At 40.2% G+C, this 15,000-nt stretch overlaps 1 protein-coding gene and 1 long non-coding RNA gene across 2 annotated transcripts in view; one reads left to right on the top strand and one right to left on the bottom strand.

Annotated features, from left to right (window-relative positions):
- Window positions 1–15,000, top strand: part of OLFML2B (olfactomedin like 2B) — a 455,925-nt gene that overhangs the window by 176,205 nt on the left and 264,720 nt on the right. The gene's annotated exons all lie outside the window — the stretch shown is intronic.
- The window catches only part of LOC122813063, a 706-nt gene continuing 586 nt past the window's right edge, over window positions 14,881–15,000 (bottom strand). Inside the window, exon 2 of the long non-coding RNA XR_006366635.1 lies at window positions 14,881–14,985. This is a non-coding gene — a long non-coding RNA (uncharacterized LOC122813063). The remainder of the gene's footprint in view (window positions 14,986–15,000) is intronic.

Below are 15,000 nucleotides of genomic sequence, written 5' to 3'. Positions count from 1 at the left end.
TCAGTGATTATATAGCATAAAATCTGTTTTGATATTCACAAACATTAACATAAAACATTGTATTGAGAATTTACAGACAGAAGAGTGGTGTGTAAGACAGGTAGGAGAAATGTAAGAAATACAAAAAAGGGAGGCATTAGTGGGGATAAGCAGTTAAAGAGTGACTAGAGAAGTAGGGATGGAGTGTAATTTGGTTGTGCTAAATCAGAAGTAGGTATAGTAGTTAAAGTACTACAATCAAGTGAAGTATTAGAAGCGGATAAACAGGTTAAGTGATACTAGTGTAGGTTATTCCTGCTGTGTAAAGAAGATTATATGTTCTTAGATGTCCACGTTAGAAGGTACATATTTAAGAAACAGATGGATGCGTTGACATCTAGTGTAGGTTATTCCTGCTGTGTAAAGAAGATTATATGTTCTTAGATGTCCACGTTAGAAGGTACATATTTAAGAAACAGACGGATGCCTTGATATCTAGTGTAGGTTATTCCTGCTGTGTAAAGATTACATGTTCTTAGATGTCCACGTTAGAAGGTACATATTTAAGAAACAGATGGATGCATTGACATCTAGTGTAGGTTATTCCTGCTGTGTAAAGAAGATTATATGTTCTTAGATGTCTACGTTAGAAGGTACATATTTAAGAAACAGACGGATGCCTTGACATCTAGTGTAGGTTATTCCTGCTGTGTAAAGATTACATGTTCTTAGATGTCCACGTTAGAAGGTACATATTTAAGAAACAGATGGATGCATTGACATCTAGTGTAGGTTATTCCTGCTGTGTAAAGAAGATTATATGTTCTTAGATGTCCATGTTAGAAGGTACATATTTAAGAAACAGATGGATGCATTGACATCTAGTGTAGGTTATTCCTGCTGTGTAAAGAAGATTATATGTTCTTAGATGTCCACGTTAGAAGGTACATATTTAAGAAACAGATGGATGCGCTGACATCTAGTGTAGGTTATTCCTGCTGTGTAAAGAAGATTATATGTTCTTAGATGTCCACGTTAGAAGGTACATATTTAAGAAACAGATGGATGCTTTGACATCTAGTGTAGGTTATTCCTGCTGTGTAAAGAAGATTATATGTTCTTAGATGTCCACGTTAGAAGGTACATATTTAAGAAACAGACGGATGCCTTGACATCTAGTGTAGGTTATTCCTGCTGTGTAAAAATTACATGTTCTTAGATGTCCACGTTAGAAGGTACATATTTAAGAAACAGATGGATGCATTGACATCTAGTGTAGGTTATTCCTGCTGTGTAAAGAAGATTATATGTTCTTAGATGTCCACGTTAGAAGGTACATATTTAAGAAACAGATGGATACCTTGACATCTAGTGTAGGTTATTCCTGCTGTGCAAAGATTACATGTTCTTAGATGTCCACGTTAGAAGGTACATATTTAAGAAACAGATGGATGCGTTGACATCTAGTGTAGGTCATTCCTGCTGTGTAAAGAAGATTACATGTTCTTAGATGTCCCTGTTAGAAGGAACATATTTAAGAAACAGATGGATGCATTGACATCTAGTGTAGGTTATTCCTGCTGTGTAAAGATTACATGTTCTTAGATGTCCACGTTAGAAGGTACGTATTTAAGAAACAGATGGATGCGTTGACATCTAGTGTAGGTTATTCCTGCTGTGTAAAGATTACATGTTCTTAGATGTCCCTGTTAGAAGGAACATATTTAAGAAACAGATGGATGCATTGACATCTAGTGTAGGTTATTCCTTCTGTGTAAAGAAGATTACATGTTCTTAGATGTCCCTGTTAGAAGGAACATATTTAAGAAACAGATGGATGCATTGACATCTAGTGTAGGTTATTCCTGCTGTGTAAAGAAGATTACATGTTCTTAGATGTCCACGTTAGAAGGTACATATTTAAGAACAGATGGATGCATTGACATCTAGTGTAGGTTATTCCTGCTGTGTAAAGAAGATTATATGTTCTTAGATGTCCACGTTAGAAGGTACATATTTAAGAACAGATGGATGCGTTGACATCTAGTGTAGGTTATTCCTGCTGTGTAAAGAAGATTATATGTTCTTAGATGTCCACGTTAGAAGGTACATATTTAAGAACAGATGGATGCGTTGACATCTAGTGTAGGTTATTCCTGCTGTGTAAAGAAGATTATATGTTCTTAGATGTCCACGTTAGAAGGTACATATTTAAGAACAGATGGATGCATTGACATCTAGTGTAGGTTATTCCTGCTGTGTAAAGAAGATTATATGTTCTTAGATGTCCACGTTAGAAGGTACATATTTAAGAACAGACAGATGTGCTGACATTAGTTTAAAGGAACTTTCTGAGACATCAGGAAGAGTAAAAAGGAAGGCGTATAGCTGTGCATTTTAACAATATACACTGTAGGGGTCTATATTACTGTGTCGAAAGACATGCTCGCCAAACATGTCTTAATCGACACGGAAATACCAAGTTGTCAAAAACACAAACGGCTGAGTTAGCAAGTTTTTTCTCAGGGGAAAAAATAGCTTGGCCATACAGAAAAAAAAAAAACACACTTTTAAACCCTACAACATGGGGGGCTTTGCCCCCACACCCCCTAAATAAATGTACCAACTTCGAGATTGCACTACAGTGGGGAAAAGGGCAAATCCCCGATGATGGCCAAGCGATTTTTTCCCCTGGGAAAAAAAATTTGCTGACTCGGCCGTTCAGGTTTTTTACAAGTCGATATTTCTGTGTCAATTAAGACATGTTCGGCGAACTTGTCTTTCGACATAGTAATATAGACCCCATTGTAGGGATTATATGTTCTTAGTCACTACTGTTTTAGAAGTGCAGCCACGTATTACAAAGGACTGTAATGTTAAGAAAATACTGTTATGTAGAGAATGTTTATTTGTACATAAAGGACTGCTATGGGTAGAAATGGAAAACATATTTTTTCTTGCCACAAAATTATACACAATCCAAACTTGCCAGACCTGCCAGAGCAACATTTTCTTATTACTGATTTAATTTTTTTCATAACTCGAAATGGTATGCACTGAGGAAGCAGGGTAGAAAGGCAACATTGTGGGGAAAACCAATAATGCTTTTCTAATATGGGATACTATATGTATCATCCTTTAGGGAGGGAGATATACTCTGGGGAAAGAAAATGTTACACTTAAGCCACAGTTGGACTTTAGCTGTGGTACTTTAAAACCAGTGGGATTAAATGCAGAGATTAAGTGAAGATTTTTAATTAACTGATTTGTGGTTTTGATTGGTAGTTTAATGAATGTGTTGTAATGTTTGTGATTTTGCTACAGCTTTTAACCTCCTTGAAGGGATGTGCAAAATTTGATGTGAATAAAGAAGTTGTAGCTGCTTGGTTGTTTACTTGTTTTTTATTATTTTGTTGTTAATTTGAGGAACACTATAAATGTTTTCAGAGTTTGAAAGAAGGCAAAATAGTGCCTGCAGCAAATTCTTTCAGTATGTTGTTTGACAAAAAAAATGTCTGTTTATGCAGTGTTACTGTTGCAGCAGGTAGTACACTCACCTTTGGTGAATAACGCTGTAGGTTCTATACCCACATCAGCTAAATGAAGTACAGCATAAGACGGGTGTTGCACTGCTTTGTGTGTCATCCTTTATATGAGATGTTAAACTGAGGTCTCACCTGTCTAAGTTGGTGGTAGTTCAGGTAGATGTAAAGATACCATGGCATCTATCAAAAAGAGTAGGGGGTCCTTTATTTGTATACAAAAAAATTAATTCTTATTTACAACATATTTACATATTTACAAATGTACAAATATATAGATATATAAATATATTTACACATATTCATAATTTTTCTTACAATCAGACTAAATTTCCATCTCTATTAGGCCCCCAGTCTTTTTTCCATACTCACTATCTAATTTTACTTAATATTGTTGCTAAAATCCATTTACCATTAAACATAATTTCACTTATACTTTCATTCAGTATAGGCCATATAACATAAAATAACTTTTTTATTTATTCTTTTAACATATTCTTTACTTTTATTTTTATATTATACATATTGAATTATATCCATGTTTATTTTATCCACTTCTTTTATAACTTCAAAAAAATCTTCTTTACATAGTTTCCCCATAACTTCTTTACTCTTTTACATTCCAGAAACACATCCACGGTGGTGCAGCGGTAGCATTGTTGCCTCACAGCAAGAGGTTCACCCATTTGATTCACGGCTGGAGTGCAGGGAGTGTCTTCTGTGCAGAGTCTGCATGTCCTCCCCGTGGTTGGATGGGCATTCGAAAGACATGCGTAAATGCGCGTGCCTTTGTTGAAGGTTGAACGTCGAGCTGGCACCTCGGCATTTGTGAAAATCTACTGCCAATCATTAGTGGACCGGAGGTCCGCTGTGGTGACCCCTAACCAGGAAAAGCCAAAAGACAAACAACAACAACATTTCAAAAACATGTGTTCTGTAATTTATTCTTCTTGACAATGTAAACATATTCAATCACTTTTCTTTTTATATGCCATATTTCCTTTTACTTGTAATTTATCTATTATCAGTTTCCATAAAAATCTTGACATTCTGCTTTCTGATTTCACCATTTGCTCTTATTTTTATACCTTTATTTTTTTCATCTGTTAGATTTTCCCATGGTTTTACATTCTTATACCATATACTTTTCTTTCTTTTTCAATATCATCCCCTTACTTGTTAATAAAAGGATGAAAATAGATATCTGCATCCATGCATCCATGCATCCATGCATCCATGCATCCATCCATCTACAACCCCTTTTTCCCCATTTTTGCACATGGGATCAGGGTGTCACTTCAACCTTGACAGTCATCTAGAGCCGAGGTTTAACTGTGAGGTGGTTAACCCTGCTACTGCAGTTTTTCCACACACACACACACACACACACACACACACACACACACACACACACACACACACACACACACACACACACACAGACACACACACGCACACACGCACACACACACACACACACACACACACACACACACACACACACACACACACACACACACACACACACACACACACACACACACACACACCTATGGCCAATTTACAGTGTGTAGTCCACCTACTGCATGTCTTTGGAATGTGGGGGGAAACCAGAGCACCCGGAGGAAACCCACACAACCTGTAGATTTTGTGCAAATCTAGAGGCCTTCTGAGACTCAGTGCAGGCTATTTTCTCTGCTGACATGCTGCACATGTTCTCTTCCTCCAACTTTACGTAGAGGATGTAGAACTATTTTATTCATATGGAGAAATTGTAGACTTATTAGGTCAGATGGACAAGACTCTGAATGAGTTGCAAGAACTGGACATTGTGAGCCAGCTTCACTCCCAGCTGACAATGTCCAGTTTTGTTGTTATCCTGTACATCTTACTTACCCAGCATGATTCTGTGAGGAGGGCAGGCACTACCCTTGGCTCCATCTGTCATACTTTGTTGAGAACTCTAAGGCCAGTTTATAAATGCCCCCTTTGATAGGTCTTACATTTTGGTGAGACTGTGAAATCCAAATTTATACAAGCAGGAGAGTGAAGCAACACCCTGTCTAAGGTTAGGATTAAGTTCCAGGTTTTGCAGCATTCATTTATTAGTATGGATTCCGGCCCATAAACCTTTTGGTTCCAGCACTCCCAACCTGACAGCTTTCAAAGTTTTGGCAAACATTGCAAAAATGTGGCGATTTCCAGAAAGTTATACTACCAGAGGAATATGATCTCAGCAAAACATTCAGGGTAACATGGCCCTACCTTGGGAGGACACATTTTCAGTCATTTACATCTTGCTCAACTGCTCCACTCTGGAGGTATTTGGGGGTAGACTATCCCTCCATTTCATGTACTGGGAGGCCATCACACATGACAGATGGATAAGACTCATTATACATAAAGAATTTTAATTTCCATTTCTGCCTCTTCTCAGTCCAAAGCTCATCCCACTTCCTGATGGCACACCCTGTATAAAATCTGCAACCAAACTTCAAGTGCATGCCCTTTTACTAAAGGCAGCTATTCAAGCGGTCCCACCAGACCAGAGTGAATGTGGCTTTAAGACAATTTTTTTTTTTTTACTGCCCAATAATAATCAGGACCTCTGGTCCATTCTTGATTTGAATTACCTAAATCAATGACAAAAACTACCTTTTGAATGATTACAGTACAGTCCATTCCTCCTTGTCTCTCTCAGTGGTGGTGGGGGGGGGGGCTTGGATGTGCTCTCTGGACCTATATGACTCAAAGCTCCAAATAAAAATTGCAAAAGAGTCCAGGAAGTCCCTTCACTTCTACACAGGAGCTGGTCATTTTCAGTTCAAGAACTGCTATTTAGTCTCAGCCCATCTCCAGGGTATTCAACCAGTGCAAGCTGGGGGCTGTGCTCTTACTCAGGTGTCTGGTTCAACCAGTGCAAGCTGGGGGCTGTGCTCTTACTCAGGTATCTGGTTCAACCAGTGCAAGCTGGGGGCTGTGCCCTTACTCAGGTATCTGGTTCAACCAGTGCAAGCTGGGGGCTGTGCCCTTACTCGGGTGTCTGGTTCAACCAGTGCAAGCTGGGGGCTGTGCCCTTACTCGAGTGTCTGGTTCCATAAGTGCAAGCTGGGGGCTGTGCTCTTACTTCGGTAACTGGTTCCACAAGTGCAAGCTGGGGGCTGTGCCCTTACTCAGGTGTCTGGTTCAACCAGTGCAAGCTGGGGGCTGTGCCCTTACTCGGATGTCTGGTTCAACCAGTGCAAGCTGGGGGCTGTGCCCTTACTCGGGTGTCTGGTTCAACCAGTGCAAGTTGGGGGCTGTGCCCTTACTCAGGTGTCTGGTTCCACAAGTGCAAGCTGGGGGCAGTGCCCTTACTTGGGTGTCTGGTTCAACCAGTGCAAGCTGGCGGCTGTGCCCTTACTTGGGTGTCTGGTTCCACAAGTGCAAACTGGGGGCTGTGCCTTTACTTGGGTGTCTGGTTCAACCAGTACAAGCTGGGGGCTGTGCCCTTACTCAGATGTTTGGGTCCACAAGTGCAAGCTGGGGGCTGTGCCCTTACTCAGGTGTCTGGATCAACCAGTACAAGCTGGGGGCTGTGCCCTACTCAGGTATCTGGTTCAACCAGTGCAAGCTGGGGGCTGTGCCCTTACTCAGGTATCTAGTTCAACCAGTGCAAACTGGGGGCCTTGCCCTTACTCATGTATCTGGTTCAACCAGTACAAGCTGGGGGCTGTGCCCTTATTCAGGTTTCTGGTTCAACCAGTACAAGCTGGGGGCTGTGCCCTTACTTGGGTATCTGGTTCAACCTGTACAAGCTGGGGGCTGTGCCTTTACTTGGGTATCTGGTTCCACAAGTGAAAGCTGGAGGGCTGTGCCCTTACTCAGGTGTCTGGTTCCACACGTGAAAGCTGGGGAGCTGTACCCTTACTCAGGTATCTGGTTCCACAAGTGAAAGCTGGGGGCTGTGCTCTTGCTTGGATGTCTGGTTCCACAAGTGAAAGCTGGAGGGCTGTGCCCTTGCTTGGATGTCTGGTTCCACAAGTGGAAGCTGGGGGGCTGTGACCTTGCTCGGATGTCTGGCTCAACCAGTGCAAGCTTGGGGGCTGTGTTCTTACTCAGATGTTTGGTTCCAATCTACCCCAACCATGCAGAGTCTAAATGTTCTAAGTGTCTCTACAGATTCACTACATCCCTTGTTTTATCCACTAAACATAATGATTCACCTTTATCAAACTGCAGATGATTCCCACCCAGACATTAGCATTCATAGGCTGCATGCTAGACACTCTGACCATTCATAGGCTGCATGCTAGACACTCTGACCATTCATAGGCTGCATGTTGGACACTCTGACATGAAGTGCTTATCTTCCTATGAAAAAAAATCTCCTTCATCCAATCTACTTTACAGAACATAATTAACAGCAACACTGTCCAAGTCTTTCTTTGCCTTCATGTGACAGGCCTAATGGCTTCAAAAACTGGCATGGCTCCTCACATGGGACTGCTCATGAAGGTCCATCATTGGACCATCAAGATGCTATAGAATCAACTGCTAGATACTTTGGATGCTGCTAAGATCTAAAAATGCAAAAGCCTTCTTTATTGGTGGACTATTCAGTCCAACCTTTCTCTAGGCAGACCCTTTCAGACATCTATCTCTAAGATGATATTGACCGTGGAGTTGCAGGAGCATTAGACAGACAGTTCTAGGTGTTAGTGTCCCTCCCTGAGACCTGTTTGTACATTTATATTTTGAAGATGAGGGCTGTCCTTCTCAGCTTGCAGGAGTTCCAGAACTCCCTGCCTTCCAGTGTGACTGATATCCACTCCAAAATCACAATATTGGTTTGTTATACAAATAAGCAAGGGGTGATCCACTCATATTTCCTTTGGTCAGAAGGCCATCAGCATTTGGGATTAGATAGTTGCCTCTGAAATTTTTCTCATTACTTCCCATATCCTGAGTCAGACCATTTGTTTTATTTTATTTTTTGTTTAATTTCCTCCAAATCTTCTGGGTTTCTAATACCATGACAGGAATGGACCCAATTCCAAAGTCAGAATATGATTAAAGTTCATGAAATTAGTATTGTTTCAATTTTTGATGTTAGCCAGAAATGTTCTTCTCAGTACCCGTGATGTGCCCGGTAATGACTCCTTCTGCAATTCATATGAAGTTACATGTATTGGTAACATATCTAAGTCTGATTGTAAATTCTTTTTCATGAGACTCATTGTTCCTACTACAGTTGGAACTACATGGGTATCCCTTTTGCACACTGCCCTTGTTTCTGCCTGCAGGTCCTGGTATTTTATGACTTTGTCTCTCTGTTTGTAAGACACTGTAGTCACTGGGTGTACCAGTTTCGGGGATCAGTGCTACTTTTCCCTTCTTTTCATTGACTACTAAGTTTAGTTGCACTTCCCCTACATCGTACTGTATCTGGTTTTCTCGCTTTTATTTTTTGAACTGCTGGTGATGGGTGATCCCACATGATATAAACTTCATCATTTTCTATGATGGTTTGTGGCTCACATTTCCAGTGCTTCTCAGCTAGTTCAGTGTTATAATGTTAGCACAATCCCCAATGCAACACACTTGCTACATTATTATGTCTTTCAGTATACAGTCCTTCTGCCATTAGTATGTCACAACCAGCAACAAGGTGTGCGACTGCTTCCAATTCTGTTTTACAAAACCTACATTAGTCTGTTTTTCCCATGTGTTCAATGACATTGTAAACCAACGTGCACGTAATTCACTATCTTGGGCCACCAATATTAACATTTCATCTTTTGGTTTAAATTCACCTCTCCTTAACCATTCCTGCATTCAGTCCTGATCGACATGAGGTTGTTCCAAGAGTTTTCTATACTTGGAACTGTATTTATGTTTTTTCCACATTTCTTGCCTTCTCATCTGGTCCTTCACCTTATATTCTTTCTTTTGTTTTTTTGGCATATTCAGTTGCTGCCTGATTTTTATCTACTTCTGGTTTGATTTCCATTCATGCTTGATGCCGATATGTTTCTGCTAAACTAAGTAAGGAAGTCATCTTAGAATTATTCTCCGCATGTTTTAAAACTTTCACTACATTTGGGTCAGCAGATATGTATGCAGTCCTACAATTGCAGATCTATACATTAATGAATTTTGAGGAGGCCGATACCTCCTTCGGAACGGGGAATATATAATGTTGCTATACACTGATTTTTATTATAAGTCATTTGATGAGCATGAAGCATCCTTCTTGTTTTCCTGTCCAACCAATTTAACATGTGTTGGAGCTAGTCAGTCACCCTAAAACTGTAAGTTAGGACAGGAAAAGCAAACTGGTTTATAGCTTGGACTTTGTTCCTAGATGCCAGCGCTGTTTTCAGTATTAATTTAAGTCTTTTAAAATATTCCTTAAGTTTTATTCACATTTGTTCATGCTTTATTGCTGATCTTTCATCAATTCCCAAATATTTATACACTCCCTCTTGCTCAAGTGCTTTTATATCACATTCCTGTCCCAGGTTGTTGCTTTCTTGGTGGTACAGTTTTCCTGCTTTAAATGTTGCTTTTGCACATTTATCAAGACCAAATGACATTCTTATATCATCTGAAAAAGTTTTGGGCTACTTGCAGTTGTGCTTTCAGTTCCTCATCTGATGAGCTATACAGTTTTAAATCACCCACAAAAAGAAGAGAAGTCTTTGCACTTTGTTGTTTTCTGGGAGTCAAATTGTAGCCATGACCTACTCTGGTAAGTAGACAGCTTAATGGGTTAAGGGCAAGACAAAGAGTCACCCTGGAATATGGAATTTTTATCCCTGGAATAATAATTTGTCCTTTATCATGGCTTAACTGCAAAGTGGTTTGTCATTCCTTCATGGTCACTGTGATGTAGTTTACCAGTGTAGGGTTTATCTTATGCATTTTAGGCACTCTTTTATCCATGAATGTGGGATACTAGCACATGCTTTTTCTGTAGTCTATCCTTGTCATACTTAGATTCTTCCCCTTTCTACAGTTCTCCACTATGACTTTATTTAACAACAAATGATCCCTTGTTCCATATGATTTTCTTTTGTTACTCTTTTGTCCTATTGCCATAATTGAGTTTTCTTCTAAATGACAATAAACTCTTTCAGCATCAATTCCCGTGTACAGTTTATACGTCATCGGAAGGCAAGTTATTGGTCTATAATTTTTAGGGTGGCTTGGAGGTTCACTCTTAAGTAGGAGCATTGTTTTTCCTGTTGTTAACCAGGTTAGTGTCAGTTCAGGGTGTGCATATAAATAGTTCTTACTCAATGCTAAATCTTCGTGTAAAGATGTTATTACTTTTTGTCAGAAGTTAGGTACTGCATCTGGGCCCGGGGTTTTCCAATTAGAGGCTTTTCTTAACTTTGTTTCAACCTCTCTGGCTGTCACTTGATCCCATTTCATATCCTGTATCTTTAAACTTCTTATTCCTTCTTTTACTTCTATCCATTTAGCATCTTTGTTATGTTCTACAGGATCTTCATAAATACGTCTCCAAAATGTATCTATGTCTTCTTTTTTTGTTAGTGTTTCAATTCCTTTTGTCTTATTTCCCAATTCTCTATAAAACTTTTTTGGGTCATCAGTAAATTGCTTGTTTTGTACTTTTCCTTTATATTTATCTACATATCTTTTAAGTATTTCTGCCTGTGCTGAGATTTTTAGTTTATTATTTGCGATAGTGCATGACGGATCCTGATCTGTTCTGATAATGCGCATTGCTTTTATCATGTCTATCTTTCTTATTATTTTTATTGATCTGTTCCTCTTGTATACTGTTCTAACAGTGACACTTCTTGTCTTAATTACTTTGTAGTTTTCTCTATTAGATACTTCTATGATGGCATTTGACTTCTTCCCTTCATAGGCTCATAGGTTCATAGAATGATACTAGGCTACTGGCCTGGAGGCCCTTATAAGCCTAGACAAGTATTTCACCCATGTTCCCTCAAAGTCATCACCTGTTTCCCCCTGTCCAGCAGGGACACAGGTGGGATCCCAGGGGTGTATTTTCTGGCTCCCATCCAGTCGTCCAGGTTCTTCTTAAAGAGGGCTAGAGAGGTACTCTGCTTGACATGGAGAGGGAGTCTAGTCCACAGATGGGGGAGTCTTTGGGCCACAAATCTATCCTGCCAACAAGTTCTATTTATGTCACAGACCAGGTTAAGGCCTTGCATGAAGGTTGCACAAGTGGAGTTTGACTTACGGATATGCAGCAACTCCATCAAGGCTGAGTCTGAGACAGCCTTGTATGCCAGACGCAGGTCACCTCTGAGCAGTGTGTATGAGACTGAGTAGAGGGACAGGGCTTTTTACCTATCTGTATAGGATAGGTGATTGAGACCCTGAATTTTCCTGGTCAGGAACCTCTGTGGTCTCTCCAGCTGCTGCATGTGCTTGGCAAGGTACATGCCGAAGGGGGCGTTGTACTCGATAATGGGTCTGATAAGGGAGGAGTGCAGGGATGTTATGACCTCCTTGCCGAAGGGGGCACTGTACTCGATAATGGGTCTGATAAGGGAGGAGTGCAGGGATGTTATGACCTCCTTGCCGAAGGGGGCATTGTACTCGATAATGGGTCTGATAAGGGAGGAGTGCAGGGATGTTATGACCTCCTTGCCGAAGGGGGCATTGTACTCGATAATGGGTCTGATAAGGGAGGAGTGCAGGGATGTTATGACCTCCTTGCCGAAGGGGGCACTGTACTCGATAATGGGTCTGATAAGGGAGGAGTGCAGGGATGTTATGACCTCCTTGCCGAAGGGGGCGCTGTACTCGATAATGGGTCTGATAAGGGAGGAGTGCAGGGATGTTATGACCTCCTTGCCGAAGGGGGCGCTGTACTCGATAATGGGTCTGATAAGGGAGGAGTGCAGGGATGTCATGACCTCCTTGTTCCTGGAGTTCCTTCCTTTCCCTAACTGCCCTGTGTTTTGTGGTAAGACTTTATCTGTTATTAATTTAGCTGCACAGTAATATATCCTATTTACGTCTGCTATATCACAGGTATTTCTATGAACAGTCCTAATTACTGTGTTCATTTATTTCATAAAACTTCTAACCTTTTGGGTTTTATTGACTTTTTGTAGTCTATTTCTTGATTTCATTGATCTTAATATGTCTGTCCTTCTCAATTAAATCAAACTTTTCTTAGATCATTTTCTTCTAAACTGAGGGCACATTCTTTGTTCCCATTTGTTGCGGTCAGTGTACAGAAAGTTCCAGAACATCTTCCTGTGGTACAGTCTCTTCAATTTCATCCTGTGTCATCTGTTGCTCTTTCATATGGGTACTCACTGGCCTATCTCTCTTCAACACTGATGGTGTCAGAGTTGCCAAAGTTTCCTGTTCCTTCCCTTTCTGTGCAACTCTAGCTGAACTTTTGTACTGATTTTCTCTGGAAGGCTCCAAAATATCTTCAAATGACAACTGATGAGATGTTTTCTGCTCCACTCGTTTCTGCTTTAATTTTCCATCACTCTATCCTGCTTTGGTATATTAAGAGTTAGATTTTCTACACCAAATCCTTCACTTTGCTGATAATCCATAACCTCAGTTCCTATTTCTTTAACTTCGCCGTCACTAATGCTCTTTTCTGCTTTTCCTCTTTCTTTTCTTATTTTTTGTGTTGTATTTTTTCCATATCTTGATCCTTTGACTGTATTTTTCTTCAAACATCTTTGGGGTTGCTTTTTGTATTCATTAATTTGACTTTCTCCTTTGCAGAAATATTGCACCATATCAGATCTCTCATTCTTTCTCATGTCCATATTTCTATTTTACACTTTTCAAAAATCTCTAGATTTTTTTTTTATATTTTTGCACTTCCTTGTTTTTCCAAACAGCCCAAGGTTTCTTGGGCTATATAATGTTTTCATAAATCTGTTGTATTAAAGAACACAAATTTTTATGGAAAGTTTCTGACAGTTTTTCTTGTGCAAGTGTTTTTATTTCTTCTAATTTCTATCTTAATCTTTTTGTATATCTTCTACCTGAAAATTCTGGGCTTTTTGCATAATAGTAACAGTACACACTTTCTTTCTTATCCACAATAGTCCACTCTATCATCTGTATGTCTCTTTTTTTGGCCTATTGATTTTGTAATTTTTGTGGACTGCTACTTCTTTCTACAACAGGGAGGCCATCCTCCCCCCGACTCTGGCCAAACCCCGCTGTGGGAATGTTTCCATGTCTTGAGGATTCTACACTATCATTTTTTCCAGTCCTGGATTGGGCACTTTCTTATCCTAGGTCTTTTGCACCCAGCTATCTTTTTTAGGTTCATAGGTAGGTACTAGGCTATCTGCCCGAGGGCATTTATAAACCTAGCCAGAGTGTGTCAACTTTCGCCGCCCCATTGATTAATTAACTGAGCCTCTGTCAAGAAGAGCCAGTGAAGTGATCCCAGAGGTGTATTTTCTGTTACCCATCCACTCGTCAAGGTTTCTCTTGAAGAGTGTTAGTGAGGGGCTCTGCCTAATGTAGATAGGAATTTTGTTGTAAAGCATGGGGAGTCTCTGTGACAGGAATCTATCCCTCCAGCATGTTCTATTTATTGTTGTGGCGAGGTTTACCTCACTAGAGCAAGTGGCTCGCAGTGACTTGGATTTCTTTAGGTGGAGCATGTTCATCAGTTCTGAGTTTGGCATGGCTTTGTAAGTCAGGCAGAGATCACCTCTGAGTAAGCGATATGCCACTGAGTACAGCCGGAGATTTTCCAGTCAGGCTGCATAGCACATATGTTTGAGGCCAGTAATCCCCTTGCTGAGGTATGTTTGTGGTCTTTCCAGCTGTTGGAAGTGTTCATTTGGGATGTACCTCACAAGACACTTCCAACAGCTGGAAATAAGCTTGGTTCCTAGCTTGGTCTGCGGCCAGAAATCTAGGCCCTTCTACTACTTTTCGTCCATTGTGTAAGAGTATCTTCCCCATATTTTTTATGCTAGACTGAGTTTTGCTTCAATAAAAGGTTCCCCTAGCAGCCATTGCTAATTTTGATCAGGTGAAAAGTCATAATTTCTGGCCACTCAAAAAAATCTGTAAAACCTTCCTGAAAGGAACCTTATTATGTATGCTCCACCAAAATCTCCTCTTCCCCCTGGGATCTTTATGTTGTTCTTGGAAAAATAGCAGTCTGGCACTGAGTGCAGAGGATAAAGATTTCGAACTGTTAGCAGTTTGTTTATTGTAGTCAAGAGTACAAGGTTTGATTCCTTCCACCTACTATTGTTCTGTTCAAATTCTCCTTAGAAACATTTCCCCTTAACTCTCGGCTCTGTTCCTGTCTTATACCTGATTAATAATATTCATCTTCTCATGTCATTTAAGTTTAGTTGCACTTCCCCTACATCGTACCTCTCTTTATGTCATTTAAGTTTAGTTGCACTTCCCCTACATCGTACCTCTCTTTATGTCATTTAAGTTTAGTTGCACTTCCCCTACATCGTACCTCTCTTTATGTTTA

Source organism: Protopterus annectens, chromosome 10.part0, assembly GCF_019279795.1.
Source record: "Protopterus annectens isolate FY-2018-M chromosome 10.part0, PAN1.0, whole genome shotgun sequence".
In the NCBI taxonomy this organism is placed as follows: Eukaryota; Metazoa; Chordata; order Ceratodontiformes; family Protopteridae; genus Protopterus; species Protopterus annectens.
The sequence above is the reverse complement of the archived record's forward strand: the minus strand, read 5'-3'. Positions and strand labels throughout refer to the sequence as shown.